This window comes from Canis lupus, chromosome 7 (assembly GCF_011100685.1).
Source record: "Canis lupus familiaris isolate Mischka breed German Shepherd chromosome 7, alternate assembly UU_Cfam_GSD_1.0, whole genome shotgun sequence".
NCBI classification, from domain to species: Eukaryota; Metazoa; Chordata; class Mammalia; order Carnivora; family Canidae; genus Canis; species Canis lupus.
In genome coordinates, this window is record NC_049228.1 from 45,844,627 (window position 1) to 45,860,218 (window position 15,592).

At 38.2% G+C, this 15,592-nt stretch overlaps 1 protein-coding gene across 3 annotated transcripts in view; it reads right to left on the reverse strand.

The window, feature by feature from the left end:
- The window catches only part of SLC14A2 (solute carrier family 14 member 2), a 469,281-nt gene that overhangs the window by 393,492 nt on the left and 60,197 nt on the right, over positions 1-15,592 (reverse strand). For 2 of the 3 annotated variants that reach the window (XM_038543386.1, XM_038543384.1), the window contains exon 2: positions 3,777-3,906. The gene's annotated coding sequence lies outside the window, so the exon portion shown is untranslated. Of the gene's footprint in view, positions 1-3,776; positions 3,907-12,712; positions 12,885-15,592 lie in introns of those variants that run through there. The other variant, XM_038543385.1, reaches the window with a different exon arrangement.

Here is a 15,592-nt window from a genome sequence, read left to right on the forward strand (position 1 = left end):
ACAAAGTGTTCAGGGCCCAGACAAGACCAACCTCACTCTGGTGGACAGTAGAGAGGACAGCATATAGGAAAGTTTTCCTCACACTCAGAGGGTTTATCAGCTTTCCCTGCCCACATCCCCTCCATCTTGGGAAGGGACACAGAGGGGCTTCTTTGTGAAAGGGGAAATATCCCCGATAAAGTATTTATAATTCAAATTCATTTGTCCCAATTAGACCCAATTACACCTAAGAAAGTATTCTTTTTTTTAAAGATTTTATTTATTTATTAGACTGAGGGAAAGAGAGAGAGAGAATGAGTGGAGTGAGAGGCAGAGGGAGACGCAGACTCCCCACTGAGCAGGGAGCCCAATGTGGGGCTCGACGTGGGGCTGGATCCAGGGACTCCAGGATTATGACCTGAGCCAAAAGCAGATACTTAGCCAACTGAGTCACCCACAAGCCCCTAAAAAACTATTATGAAATGAAAAAGACTGAATCATCTTTAATGGAAAATTTAAATCTACCGGCCACTATGCATAGGACTGAGGAGAATAGATATAGAAAAGAAAAGTATGGGGATCCCTGGGTGGCTCAGCAGTTTAGCGCCTGCCTTTGGCCCAGGGCACAGTCCTGGAGTCCCAGGATCGAGACCCGCGTCGGGCTCCCTGCATGGAGCCTGCTTTTCCCTCTGCCTGTGTCTTTGCCTCTCTCTCTCTATGTCCATCATGAATAAATAAATAAAAATCTTAAAAAAAAAGAAAAGTATTCTTTTATTTTTAATTTTTGATTTTTTAAAGATTTTATTTATTTATTCATGAGAGACACACAGAGAGAGGCAGAGACATAGGCAGAGGGAGAAGCAGATTCCCTGCAGGGAGCCCGATGAAGGACTTGATCCCAGGACCTTAGATCACAACCTGAGCCAAAGGCAGACACTTAACCACTGAGCCACCCAGGTACCCCTCTTTTATTTTCTGACCCATTTAGTTTAAAGTATGCAAATGATAATTCCTTTCACATGTTTAACACAAGGAGACTAATGTCTCCTGGAGATCTGTGGAATACTTTATGCAATATACCCAATAGATGCCTCTAAAATGTACTGTATGAAGAAATGAAAGAAAAAAAATATGGATTTCATTTCTTCCCTGCCTCTTATTCCACTAAAGTCAAGATAAATTTTAAAACAGAGATTTTTTTAAAATAACATAAGAGAAATCACAGAGAGAGTTCTGGAAAAAGAACTGGCATTCGGAAAGTCACAGGGTTTAGTCCTTGGAATATTAATACTGCTGGCCACAGACAGTCTTCCTGCCAAGGTTTCTGTAAATAAGCTGAGGTAAATATCTATCTGGACCAGTAAAGTCCCACGAAAGTAATAAGCAAAGTTTTCAATCCTCAAAAATATTTGAACATCTCTCTTTCTTATAGAGAAAAAATCCTGGAACTTCTCATAAATGGATATTTCCCTTGGGGAACTAATATCCTCTCCAGGGTCAAACCTGCATTCTCCTGAAGATTCAGTGAAGCAACACTCATGAGAAGTGTTTTTCTTTTTATTATTCTCTTACCTTAAAATTCACTTGGCTTTAAGAAGTCACTGAATATACATTCTTCTAATTGGAGCTTTCAGTAGGAGAAAAACTAGGGCAAATTTTAGACAAAGCAAAGACAATCTTAAAAGTTGGCAACCAGGTCAGGGAAGCCTTAATGAGAAAGTTAACAGACTGGGTGGCTTTTCCTTGTTGTGCATGATGAGGTGTGCAAAGTTATTAACAATAGAACTCTGCAAAAAGCAGTGTGGAAAGTAGGTGAATATTGATTCTCTGTCTAAAGCTCATAAATAATTAAAGAGGCAATTGTAGTTTAAAGATACAGGGATTACTTTTTTTTTTTTAGCTTGGCACAGTGGTATTCAGAGACTCACTATATTCAGTATCCCCTCCAAATTTTCTTCTCATCCTTTAAAAAAAAACTCAAATTTCATCTCATTCATAAAGCCTTCCCTGACCAGTTCAGCCATCACCAACCACTCCTTTCTCTGAACTTGAAGAGCATATTGCCTCTAGCACTCACTGGATATAAGCTGTTAGGTATCTTTTTTTCCCCCTCTTAAACAAACATGGTCCAATAGATAATAAAATCCTCCAGGGTAGGGATCGCATTAAATTCCTCTTACTATCCCTAGTACCTAGCCTGGAGCCTGATCCACAGTCCATAAGAGTTCAATAAATGTTTGTTGTTAATGATGATGTGTTGTAGATGCATCTGTAACATAATCTGGATAAACACAATACAGGAAAAGTGCAAATCATCATCTAACGAACATGCAAGCCAAGAAATCAATATGAGAGAGCTGTCTGAGCTCCGAATGAAAGACAAAGTAATGCCCTTCTCCCTGGCCCAACATCCAACATGGTGATGGATTATGCTACATAAAATTATCGATAAAGACCAATGTAGTCACAATGATTTCTAAATAGTAGCAAGAAATATTAGATACAAAATGTAACATTATAACAAAGGCAGCTGAACTGAGAGGCCATACATGGAGAAACAGATTTCCTTGATGAAGAAGTTTGTAAATAAGTAACCTAGAGCATAATGAAAGCATGGCATTTTCATATCCTCCCTTCTCTAGCTCCCCAACCCAGGGACCAAGGTGCTTATTTCTCACAAGATATTTCGAATGAGTGTCACTTGCCCCTGAAACAGAGGAGCAAGAAAGCAAACTTGGGCACTTAACCTTTGCCAAAACAAACCCAATCCTTCAAATGATCTACATTTTTACGATATGAGTCAGGTTGTGTAAATTCATACAACCCTCACTTACATGCACAAGAGGAGTAAATCAAACCACTTACCTCTTGTCTTCTTCCACAAGATTTGGCTTATTAGGAATAGAAAGTTGGGGCCAAATCTGTTGCAGCAGTGAACCTCACTTGTCTTTCTCTGTCCCTCTTTGTTTATTCTCTTTCTACTTAGACTCTTTCTTTTATCCTGATAGTGGGAAACTTACGCAGAAGGCTCTCTACCATTTTTATTGAATATATATGTAACATACTCAGCGCCAACATTGGTCTAACTGATGAAGTAGTGAAAGGATTAATCAGGCCAACAGCCCAAATGTCTCTGGGCCTTGGGTAGAGAGCTAGAGCAAGGTGGGAGGAAGGGAAAAGGAGGTGGGGGCACAGATTGATATTCTCCTCACAGACTGCATATGCTTTGTTGCTATATGGACAATTGGAACAAGGATAATTAATTTAACTGATCACTTCAACAGAACATTGACAATGATTTGACTGACTTATAATAGCATTTACTAGTTCTTTAGCTTAACTAACCAACCAACAAGATTTGAATGAATGCATTTAATCCTCACCTCATCCACTACCACGTTTCTCAGTCACCTTTAAAATTCTGAATGGGTTAAAGAACTTGCAAAATTAATTGTCTATAGAGACATATTATTAATCCTTTTTTTGTGCATTAAATACACTAGCTAAAGGAAATGAGGATTGAATTCCATGGGTTAATCAATGTGTAGCAGTAACCATTTCTACAGCCAACTTGGCTTCCCTCACAGCCAAAGGAAGACCAAAACCATCTCATCTCTTTGAAATAATTGGCGTGTGGTATCTTTTTGTGAGCCAAAGTTCTTACTGAAATAAAGAAAGAATTATACATGTATAACATATTCCTAAACTTAGTGAATGCAGGAAGCTTTCATTGTAAGATATAGAATTTTCTTTCTAGATCCTGAAGATATGGCCTCAGAAATGATACATGTACTCACGGTCGTTCATGTCCTGTTGACAGTGGACTGAGGTGCTCCAAGTCTTCTCTTTGTCAGTAGATAGAGGTGGAAAATATTTCAATGGGATGTACTCATGTCCAAAACACCCAGGAAGAAAACTGGAAAGAACCTAAATAGAAGTACAGAGGAGCACATTTAGGATGGTTGTTTTTTTAGGACAATGGAGGCAGCCCTCAAAATGGTGAGTCGGAGAAATGGCTGCAGCCAACACAAGGAGGCACTGTGGGGCAGAAAGTGGAATTCTCCAGTAGATGGCACTAGGAAACGTGTGGCACCAATGGGCACTGTTACCAAGATAGGAACAGCTTTCACACCTTTGTAGGCAAGGCCCGATATGGAGTACCATATGGGCTAAAGTGAGTATAAGTGGGTATTTCATACCTCCTTAGGTTTGATTTTTATGTTGAAGATATACTTGGGATGGCACATGTATATGTTTGTAGGAGTATGATTCCATATGTGGATATGAATATGTGTGTGTATGAACACCTATGTACACAGAAAAATGTTAGGTTATATAGATATGGATTGATACGAGTATAGATATAGATTGGGGGGTATTATTACAATAAATGGAAAACATGTTACAGAAAGAGGACTAGCTTCTGTTGAGTATATACTGTGTACCAGGCCTTTCAATATACTTTCTCATTTAAATGTGACAATAGCTGTAAAAGTGGCTATTACCTCCATATTTACCAAAGAGGAAAGTTCACGAACTTCATACAGATTAAGGAGTTTGCCCAAGGTTACACAGCTGAAAAACTGCAGGGCCTGGATTAAAATCCACGTCTGCTTAGCTTCAAAACTTGAACGCAGTCTTCAAAACCATAATACAGTCATGCTTCACATCACATAGACTTGCAATAGATTCTTGCAATGTGCAAATTAACTCCAGAGAATATGGTTTGTGTATGTTTGTACAAACAATACAGACATGTGCATTACACAAAATTACAGTAATATATATGCAAAAGTTTGATCTATGTTGAATTACAAATATATATATGTATATATGTGTATATATTTATGTATATACACATATATATAAAGTTAAATAAATACCACATTCCACTTTCCCCCTTTTTACCCCAGATAATTATTGAAGAATCCCATTATAGGAAAATACAGAAGAATGAATTCCAATATGTGAGCTAATTAAAATGAGTTACTTAAAAAGAATATCAAGCTTATTTTAAAGTGGCTATACCAAATCCACATGCATACACGATGGGATACATTCACTATTTACCACAAAATGCATTTAGCATTAAGGTGACAATATGAATTCCATCAACACTGCCTTTTTATGTTGTAGGAAGAGCCATTTCCTACATGAGTAGGAAGAACTCATTTCCACTGAGTTGATTAGAGCACACCTTAACTCAACCCACTCCACTATGGTCCATTGTCATTGAAGGCTCATAGCCTTTGGGCACAAGCCTTTCCATCTTTTTTTCTTGTCTGGAGAGCGTGTTGTTCTGTAAGTTATGTTTTTGTCAGACAGATTAAAGAATGTAGTGCACATTGAGCATTTAGCCCGGTGTTTGGCAAATAATAAAAAGTCATCAGTGAATAAAAGTCAACAATGGTGATTATGATGACTGTAAGAAGAAGAAAGAAGAAGAAGCAGAGGAGAGAGAGCTGAAGGAAGGGAAGGAAACTGAGGAGGAGACAAAAGTTAAGAAGAAGAGGACAAGGGGAAGAGGAGGAAGGTGAAATTATAGCCAGAGATAAAGGATTAAGGTGACAATTTCCAGTTCTTGTCTTCTTAGTGTCAGAGCTTCTCCCAAAGGTACAAAAATGCCATATGAAACAGTATGGGATGTAAAATATATGCCCTACACCTTGAAAAGTATTCTATTATTCATTTTAGGTTTTGTACAATTTTCCCCTTTTTGCCTCAGATTGGGTACCTTTTCTGTAGGCTAAAGAAGACTGTCATAAGAACTGAGCCACTGGTTGAGATTATGGGCTTGAAAAGGAAGAGAAAGGCAAGAAAAATGTTGTCAACTTGTACTCTGGGCACTTGGAAAAAATACTCTGGTTATTTACAAATGGACTATTTGGCAGCATGGTAAAGGTTAACTTTGGTGCTCTGAAACCAGATGGAAGATGTGAAAGCTCCTTCTAGAGAAAAAGTGAACTAGATGATTTCTCTGGTGTTTCTGATCTCTAATTAATAGTAGCTGAAAGGAGAAATCATGACCCACGTAGAAGGGAAGAAAAGAAAAATAATGCATTACCTTCAAAAGTAAAATTCCATTTAGTAAATTTCCTAAGCAGATTTTTGTCCTATCAGGCCTCAGTCTTTGTGTTTTTCCTTTGTGTTGAGGAATGTCGGGAACTGAGTTGGTAATAAATTAACAGCAATAATAAATGCTAATATTTATTGAACATTACTATATGCAGAGCACTGTTTCTCAAGCTATCACTTTATACTCAGTGTAATCCCATAAAGTAGGTATCATACTATAGATGTGAAACAGGAAGCTCAGAGAATTTAAATAATTTGGCTAGCCACACAGGTAGTAGTTAGCAAAGCTAAAACTCAAACCAAGGACGAGCTGAAAGGAAAGCCATCTTTGGTCTACCATGCTATGTATGGTTAGATAACATACAAGATGCCTGCTCCAGTAACTCACACACAGTAGGTATACAATAATGCTTCCCTTTGCTTTCTTCAAAGGAGTTACTGCCCTTGGATTGTCACTTCTTTCAATTGTTTTTAACTGTACACAGGTTGATATAATGCCAGATGTAGACAGTGATATTAACTTTGACCTGGGGGATCTGAAATATTCATTTTTTCCTGGATGTTTCTGTTTTGCTGATTCTAGATCTTTGCATAAAAGCCAAACATCCTTCCCTGGGCTTAAGAAGCCATGAGATATGGGCCAACCATCAGAGGTTGTTAGCTCCATGGAGGTGAGATACGTGGTGATGAGAAGGAAGATATCTGACTCTCCTGGGGTTCCTTTTTCTATACCATTCTGACACATTAATACTTAAATAATCATGTGGGATATACAAAAATTTTAAATTGAAGGAGGACTCAAAGATTGACCTTGTCTCCAGCAGATAAGTTTCTGACCTACTAGAGGACTACAGGAAATTGGATCAGGAGCACAGGGGATGGTGGCTACTAATTAGTTATTGCCACAACAGGAGGACATACCCATCAGGTATAGTCCTTGTCCAAGGAATGACTATTTCAACTCTTGCCCTGCAGAGTTTTATCTTCCTAAATCCCAAAGTAGGATAGCAAGACAAGTGAGGAAATTGAGGACCACAGATGTCCAAGGTCACAGCATTTGTGTACAAGTGAACAAGAATCTATGTTTTTCACCTCCCAGTCAAAAATAATCTTTGATTCAAGGCACTTCCACAAATATTGGAAGATGGTTTGCTGGGGAAAGAAAGGATCCTAATTAGATGTATTTGGGAAATGGGGCATACTTGCTACCATTTTTTTTCAGAATGTAAAATGTACATGATGCACATGAAAGTCTCTCATAAATCCTGCTATAAATTTTTAAAACTCGTTTTACCCATGAATTATGTACATTTTGATCAGGTTTGTTTTTAAACACTTGTTAATATCCAGAGGCACTAGTATTTCTCAAAGCCCATTTTAAGGAATAACATCTCAAAGCAATTCAGAAAAGTTTTGGAAATGCTTCTTACTGGGAATCATTAAATAAATAATAATTGCCTTCTATTGGTATTTCTATGTGCATACTCTCCTCAGAATACCATTCTATGTTTGAGCAGATCATTCTAGTCCCTAACTTTTCTTCCATGATTCTCTATGTTCCTAGATTTGCCTTCTCTAAATACTCTTGCTATGCCTTCCTCTCCCCTCTATCTGTGACACTCCAGTATTCTCAGTATAAAACCTGACTTCTCAGTCTGGCATTTCAATCTCTCTGCACTGCTTTCCAAAATGAGTCCTTTGGTTTAATCAGTTGACTTACTCTCTGATTCCTACATAGGACACGAGCTTTCTTACTTCCTCACCTTTGTGTTCTCCCCTCTGCCCACATGTGTAGGTGTGTTTGTCAATAAATTGCAAGTTCCATCACTGTTCCCCTCACAAGACCTGGCCCTGTGTCTTAAACAAGGATGCTTTAACAACTCTAATTGTCCTCCTGCAACTGCCTTCACTCCCTACTGACTCTCAAAAATTAATGTCCACAGCAGGGTCACATTTGATGACCTGTGACTCAGCAACTCAGGTAGTGTTATTTTTAAGTTTAACTGTGGTGACATAGCTTCACTATTAAAAAAGTTAGAAATACCTTAAAGAATTGCATTTGTGAGGAAAAAAGCAACATACTTTATAGTTCTGTCTTTTAAAAAAATATTGAAATTCTAGAAATTCAAACCCAAGTTTTTGTGTTGGTTTTAAGAATAGATACCCATGGAGTTGCGTCAAGGACATACTGCAAGTAGTTCCATCTTTACCTTATAAAGTAACTATTTGCAGAGGGATCAATGAAGATGAAGGGAGAGAGGTTGAGACAGAAGGACAATCAATAGTCAAAAGATCTAGCTTTGGGCTCTGGCTTTATGGATGACTCCTGAGTGACCTTGGGAAAAGTGACTTAACCTCCCTGGGCAGCACTTACTTTGGCTGTAAAATAGGAAGTCTAATATTTAAACTCACAGGGTTATTGTGGGAATTAACTGTGGTAATTGCTGTAAAATGCCTTGTAAATTACCAGGGGTTTTGCAAATGTTAGTTACTGTTAAGGAAACATTCTGGGCATCTCCAGGTTTATTTGTTTGTCTGTTTTCATCAATACTAGAAGTATTTTCAACTGCACTCAGAATAATTTCTATCATGAAATGTGAGATTCTTTCATGTCCGTATTATTGCTCCATGTTCCAGTTCCAACTCTGCTCATATTTACATTTAGCAAAGTTAATTTCTTAACAAAAATTCTTCTCTTTACTATTTGAAGAGTTTTGCTCATTCGTAACCCAATGAAATATGCTGAACCCAAATTGGACTTTCAACTACACACACATACACAAACCATCAGATTTATTTTCCTTTCTTCCTTCCTTTCCTTCCTTCCCTCTTCTCCTCCTCTTCTTTCCTTCATGCCTTCATCGCTTCCTTTTTTTCCTTCCTTTCTTCCAGTGAGAGTCTAGAAATACTCATATCAGAAAATGCTACATGACCAGAGTGATTATATTTTACTTCTTCCCTGTCTGAGTCTACATGAAACACTTGTAAAGTCTCACCAATTTCTCCAGGGCATTAGACAGTCTCTAGTCAAATGTAGGTAAAATGTGCCTGTGTGTTATTTACCAATTAGGTCCCAGAGCAGACTATAAAGTTAATGCATAATCTACTATGCAAGACACTTGATTACTGAAGAGCATCCCTCAGGCATTCTGCAGCCTATAGGGGTGATACATTTTCTATGATATGATGGGAATTATTGGCTCACTGGACCAGAACACTCTCAGAGTCCACGTAAAGACCCTTATTTTCACAATGGATTAAAAGGGAACAGACTCTGGTTTCCTGCATATTCACAGTCTGCAGATTATTGATCTGATAATGAATCCATTCAGCATCCTCTGGGTATCCTTAGCTCAATGTATGTGCAACCCCCCTTCATGAGGCCTGAGTCACACAACTCCCTAAACCAGCACCTGCATAGCAGCTGTTTATGGTGCTCAACTGCTCAGATGACATGTGTCTTTAAAGTGTAGTATTTCGGCCTTCCTTAAAAATACAAGGTCAAGGAAAGTAATACCCCCTAGGAAATAATAAGTAAATTGCCATAGGCACTAAATTATAAACAAGAAAGGCCTATATAAATATAATCATAGAATTTCAAACCTGGAATGAAATGTAATAAAATTGTTTACAACTTACTGCACATTAAGGCTAGCCTTGGATTAAAGACAGGACTCCTTTTCAAATTAAGTATGTGTGTGTGTGTGTGTGTGTGTGTATTTTCCTAATCACATGACCTCATGTCATGCAGCCTCTGAGGAAAGTGTGTTCTCCAGTGGCTAACATGAACTACACTACACTACAAACTACACTACACTATAAAAATATTTCGGAATATTTGGGAGGTAAGGTCAAAACTTGATCGTATCTCCATCTGGTCTTTTAGAAAAATTATCTTCTAAATTTCAATATAAAGATCAATTCTGTTCTGAATGACTACTATCTCATATATGCAGATGAAACAATACCCTTTACTCCTCTATTTCCATACCACTTCTGTCCCCACCAGCCTTTCTACGTCATCTTTCTACCCCATGCTCTAATGGAGATCTTTCTGCTTCAAGCAGAACTCCAAATCAGAACCGTGATTTGAACTACCACTCTTTCTCCTACATTTTTTCTCCCTTTGGAATCCTCCCCCCCCCCCCCCTTTTCCCAGGCTTCTGTCTTTTTGCACTAGGGTATGGAGGCTCTGCAGTAGATTCCCAGGGATTCATATAGGTCAAGTGTTCACTTTAGTTCTGTAAACTAAAAGAATGAATGGATTCCAAAAGAAGTCCAGCCAGGAATTTACTCTATAAGGCCTTGCTCTCTGACATGTTCCATGCTCCATAGGATCTTCATGTTTTAATATGAGAAAGACTGATGAAAAGATCTCTAAACTCACCACATTGGTTTTCTAGTGATAGGATTTTAGCTTCAATGTATGCAGTGAAGTATTCAGTCACGTGTCTTTGAATTGCATCTACTTAATCTCTTTTTCTATCAAGGGCTCATAAGCACCACAGAGGCAATAACCTTTTTCTTACTTCTGGGTTTTAACCCCCAGTGGTCCTCACTATATAGTTCTGTTCAATAAATGCTAATGTCCAGCTATTTCTGCTCCTTCTATCTCCAGATAATTTAGAGTTGACTATAATAAAAATAATTTGGAACTTACTGCCTGATGTCATTAAAAATCCCTTGTCAGGTAATTGATAAAAGAGCATTCCAGCTTCTCCCTCACACTCACTGGCTCAAAGTTCATGCAATGTGTACAAATGATACCTAAACCACCTTGGGCCTGCTGATTTGAGGATATTATCCATCAGCAGATGAATGGTAATGTTCATCACAGGCCATCTATGCTGCCTGATGACTGGTGCTCCAGGGCCTCACTGCTGCTGGGACACTGGGAGGCTAGGATTCTAGAGGAAAGTATCTTGGGACAGTGGTTCCCATGCTCAGTTCCAAGTGGTAGGCTCCAGTTCTCAACTAGTTTCATATCATGGTCAAGGCTACAACTGACATCTCCTATCTAGGTATTCTGAGAAAAGCTGAGACAGTTGCTACCAAAGTCAGGTATCTCTTCTCAGCAAACAACCCCCTACTTCCCATTTCTCCTTATGTCATGGCATTCTCTCTTCATGAAAAAAAAAAATATATATATATACACATAAAAATGGAATATAAGGCAGGAGGTTATTTTTGGAAATCAATTGGGTAGGTACCTTACTTGGAAAGGGCTTTTTTTTAAAGCCTCAAAAAGAAGTTTAAAAATTGGAAGTTGTTTTTAATTCATAAAACTCATTGATTGAACCTGGCTAGCCGATATACACGTATGGCTTACACTTCCAGTAAAATTTCCCTTGACATTAGCCAGTTAACCTGAATGTAAGGCAATGATTTGTTAACTATATTTCTTTTATTTCTAAAGCCAATTAGTAGGGAGCTTTTTAGCCATAATAAATTTGTAGTATCTACTTTATTCTCAAGAGTGTTATTGATAAAACAAAAATAAGAACACTTGCTTATAATAAGCATGGCCTTTAAACCCACCCTTACAAAGAATCTATATACACTACCCCCCACCCCAAACAATGCTCTCAGAGGTCATCAAACCTCAGCTCTACATTAGACCAGTCAGAAGCTTCACAGTCAATAGGGAGCCACATACTTCAGCTCTATAATCACATGGTGAGGGTAGACTAGATGGTTTCCATTTAACAACCATTCCATGAACCTGAATAGCTGGAACAGATTTTGGAACTTCCTCCCAGGTGCATAGATAGATCTGTAAATATGTCCTCTTGTTTTACTAAAAGGAGCTTCAAGAGGCTGATATTCACCCATCTCAAATAAATTTGTTTAAACTCTTGGGGGATTCCCTTTAGCTTTTTCATTACCACTACAGAATAATATACACATAATTAGGTGACAGCATGCCCTTTGTCTGAACATTATTAAATATACAACAATTATCACATATAGTATATTCTATGTGCATACAAGCCCCTTCAGGGTAATATACATATTCTCAACCCCAACCAAAAAAAATATGAATTATTAACATTTGCTCTTCAAGTTCTATAAAAGTAACTTTCAGATTGTGGTGCTAAACACTCACTGCTCTTGCATCTACACAGGCTGGCTGGAGAATTCATGTGCTGTAGTGTTTGACACACTCATTCTCTCAGGTGAAATACTGCAGGCAAACTGCATAATTTATTAGGCTGGTACAGCAAAGCTGAATAATTAGATCATCTCCTTGTACAAGGCTACATTTTATGATGATCTTTTTAACACTGTAATCTAAATTGGGGTTGTAGTTGGAGGCGTGGAGGGGGGTTGAAAGTAAACTAATTGGGAGATGCTCTATGAGAAATAACAGCTATATCATTTCATGCCATCAAAAGTAGGATCTCAAAAAAAAAAAGTAGGATCTCATCCACAAAAGACTTTCAAATCATCTATATTATTGGCTAACAAGCACCTCAAATCTTTTAATAGTAGGAAAACGATTGTTGTGTATACATACACACAATATTATGCTTTTTGGTGGATGGGGAGGAGAAGCAAAAGAATCTTAGAAGCCAATAATTTCCTCTATGAACAGGCAGAGATGAATTTCCAAGTGTTAGCAAGAGGACACAAAGTTAGAGAAAGAGCAATGCCTTACCCCGCAGCTTCTCTTGAGCCTTGAAATGATGGTTTTGAGAGAGTAGCCAATGTCACCAAGGAGTCAACTCTGAATAAGAATTTGGGATCCTTCTCAGGTGATTAAGGTAAAGAAGGCAGCTGATGTGGAGGACACATGCATGTCCCGGTATTTGCTATCCTGGTTCACTCAGTCCTTCCTTATTCTTTATCAGCAACTGAACACTAAAGTGGGTTCAGTCAGCAAATAAAGATTTGCTTTTGAAGTGCCTCCCCTTGGATTGCTTTCATTAGCATCCCGTTCTCCTTCAATGGTCAAGTGTTACGTGAGGATCGAGTTATTTTCCCATTGGCAAATTTGCTTCTCATGAAGTAGCCAGACAACCCATCTCAGGGGCCCCAGCAAGAACCACTGGAAGATCATGCTTCCTGTAGCCACTCTGGTTCTGCTTGGCCTCCCCTCTGCCACATTGTTTCCTCCTTTTTTTTTTCTTTACACATTACTGAGAGGTTAAATTTTTACAAATCTTATATTCATAAGACATTTTTGTCTTTGAGCTGATGGAAGATAAGGGGGGCTCATACACCTGGCCTTCCTAGGATGGAAAACTCCATTTGAGAAACTAATTGGCTGTCTTGAAGGTTGGTACATGAGCACACTTTACCATGAAATTCAGACAGCAGAGGCAGATTCAGAGAAAAGGTAATGAGAAACCTTCACATGGGATCTGGTCCCTTTCTCTCTGAAAGAGGACTAGACCAAAGTCAAATTCTGTTCCTGTGGTTATTTCTGAACTGAAATAATAGGTACCTGGGGTTCTAGACACCCGAGTTTAGGTGCCTAGAACCCCAGCTTTCATCCTCATTTCATTCTCCTCTTTCATTATCATTATCACAAAAAGAAACAAAAATAGTCTTTTATTCCCCAACATTAAGCAGCATGATTTGCACATATTTGCCTTAAGCGTAGGGTAAAAACTAAGGCTCACTCATATTCATGGTTTCCTTTGAACATCACATAATTGGTCCCTAGATTTTCCTGAAATCTTAGATTTTATTCTGAAACCCTTACTATTAGCTATGACTTTATCCTAAGGATCAACTCCCTTTAAGCCTCAATATCTATCCCCTGCTTTTGGAAATGGAACTGTTTTTCCAAAGGCTCAGCATGCTGCCCTTTGGGCTTTTGCTATATCTATAGCAACCACTCTGTTGGGGAACCTTACAAATAAAATTAGGCTTTGGAGTTTGGCACACATAAAACGATACATTGCAATAATAAACATTTTAGGTTCTTTGTTTAAAGCAGCAACAACAGCTTATTAATAACTGCTGAGGTACTGCCCTTGGTTCTGAGTAAAGAAAAGGGATTCTACTTCTTAAAATTTAGTGTATTTCCAAGTTAATTTGCTCTCGCATTTAAGGCATTTCCTTTAGATAAATCAGTATGAGACCCACATTTAGAAGAGATGTATGGTCTCAACTGGCAATTGAGAGTGAAGTTCTCTGTTATTTTTGAAGGAGCTTCCTAATTTTCTCCAAAAGCTGTACATCCCTATTTCTAAAGTCTTCCCTTTCAAAGAAATCTAATGATTTTGTAAGGCCATTCACTCTGTTCTCAGCATTCCCATGAGGCTTACAGGAGAACAAGTACCAAATATTTTATAAGTGCGGATAAATAAAGAAAACAATGTCAGTCATGCTGGATTCAATGCAGCATTTCCTTTTATTCAATAATCTCCTTAGTAAAAGGAACCAGGACTCCTTGGAGAAATAGCTCATTCGAAGACTAGGGCAGGAAATATATAAGATAAGCTTAGAGAATCTTGCAGCACCAAAAATTAGGAAAGAGTTTAAATAGACATAGACACACACACAATAGAGATGGAAAGAACATCAAAGGTACACAAAGAGGCAAAAGCATCCCAATGGCCAAAGCTAGAACAATTTGGACCACAAAATAAAGTAGTAAATAAATATTCATGAGTCTGTAGGGGAGGAAAAACTTCCTTTTACTCTCTTAGGTTCTGCAGCTGGGTCCAAGAATTAAACTAATATAGTTCATTAACAGGAAGAAGGATACAAATTTTACATAATATTTTTATATGTATACAGGAATCTTCAGAAGGAAAATAAAGACCCAAAGAATCTGTTAGGCTCAAAAGCTTATATAGTTTTTAGAACAATAAGTTGTGGGGATATGACATCACATAGGCATTTAAAATAGGGGCAGTAAATTTTTGGACAGTGACTAGGAAATCAATGGGAGAAATTTTTTTTTTAAAGATTTTATTTATTTATTCACGATAGTCACACAGAGAGAGACAGAGAGGCAGAGACACAGGCGGAGGGAGAAGCAGGCTCCATGCACCGGGAGCCCGACGTGGGATTCGATCCCGGGTCTCCAGGATCGCGCCCCAGGCCAAAGGCAGGCGCCAAACCGCTGCGCCACCCAGGGATCCCTCAATGGGAGAAATTAATGGAAGATAAGGATTATTTGAGTAGGTCTGTTTATACATTTTGAAGAGGATTCTCAGGCTCCAGTGAAAATAATTTTCCTTTTGATCTGATATCAACAGGGCATCTTTTCATGGGGAACTTTAGGACTTTAGGAACTGGTTTTGGGTAGAAAGGGGAAAATTAGAGACCCTTCTGTATCTGCTGTTTCTCAATGCTGTTAGCTAAACAAAACAAAACAAAACAAAACCAAAAAACAAACCCCAATATGCTAAAGTGATATATTTTGAAGTGACACATGTCCTGAACTCCTTCAAGCATATACTGACATAAGTAAATGATTAAATAAATGAGGGAGAATAGACAAATATCTCATGCAGAACAGTTCCAAATAGCTTCTGTGGGTAACCAGCTCTCAAGGTTGAATGTAACCCCCCACTCTCTT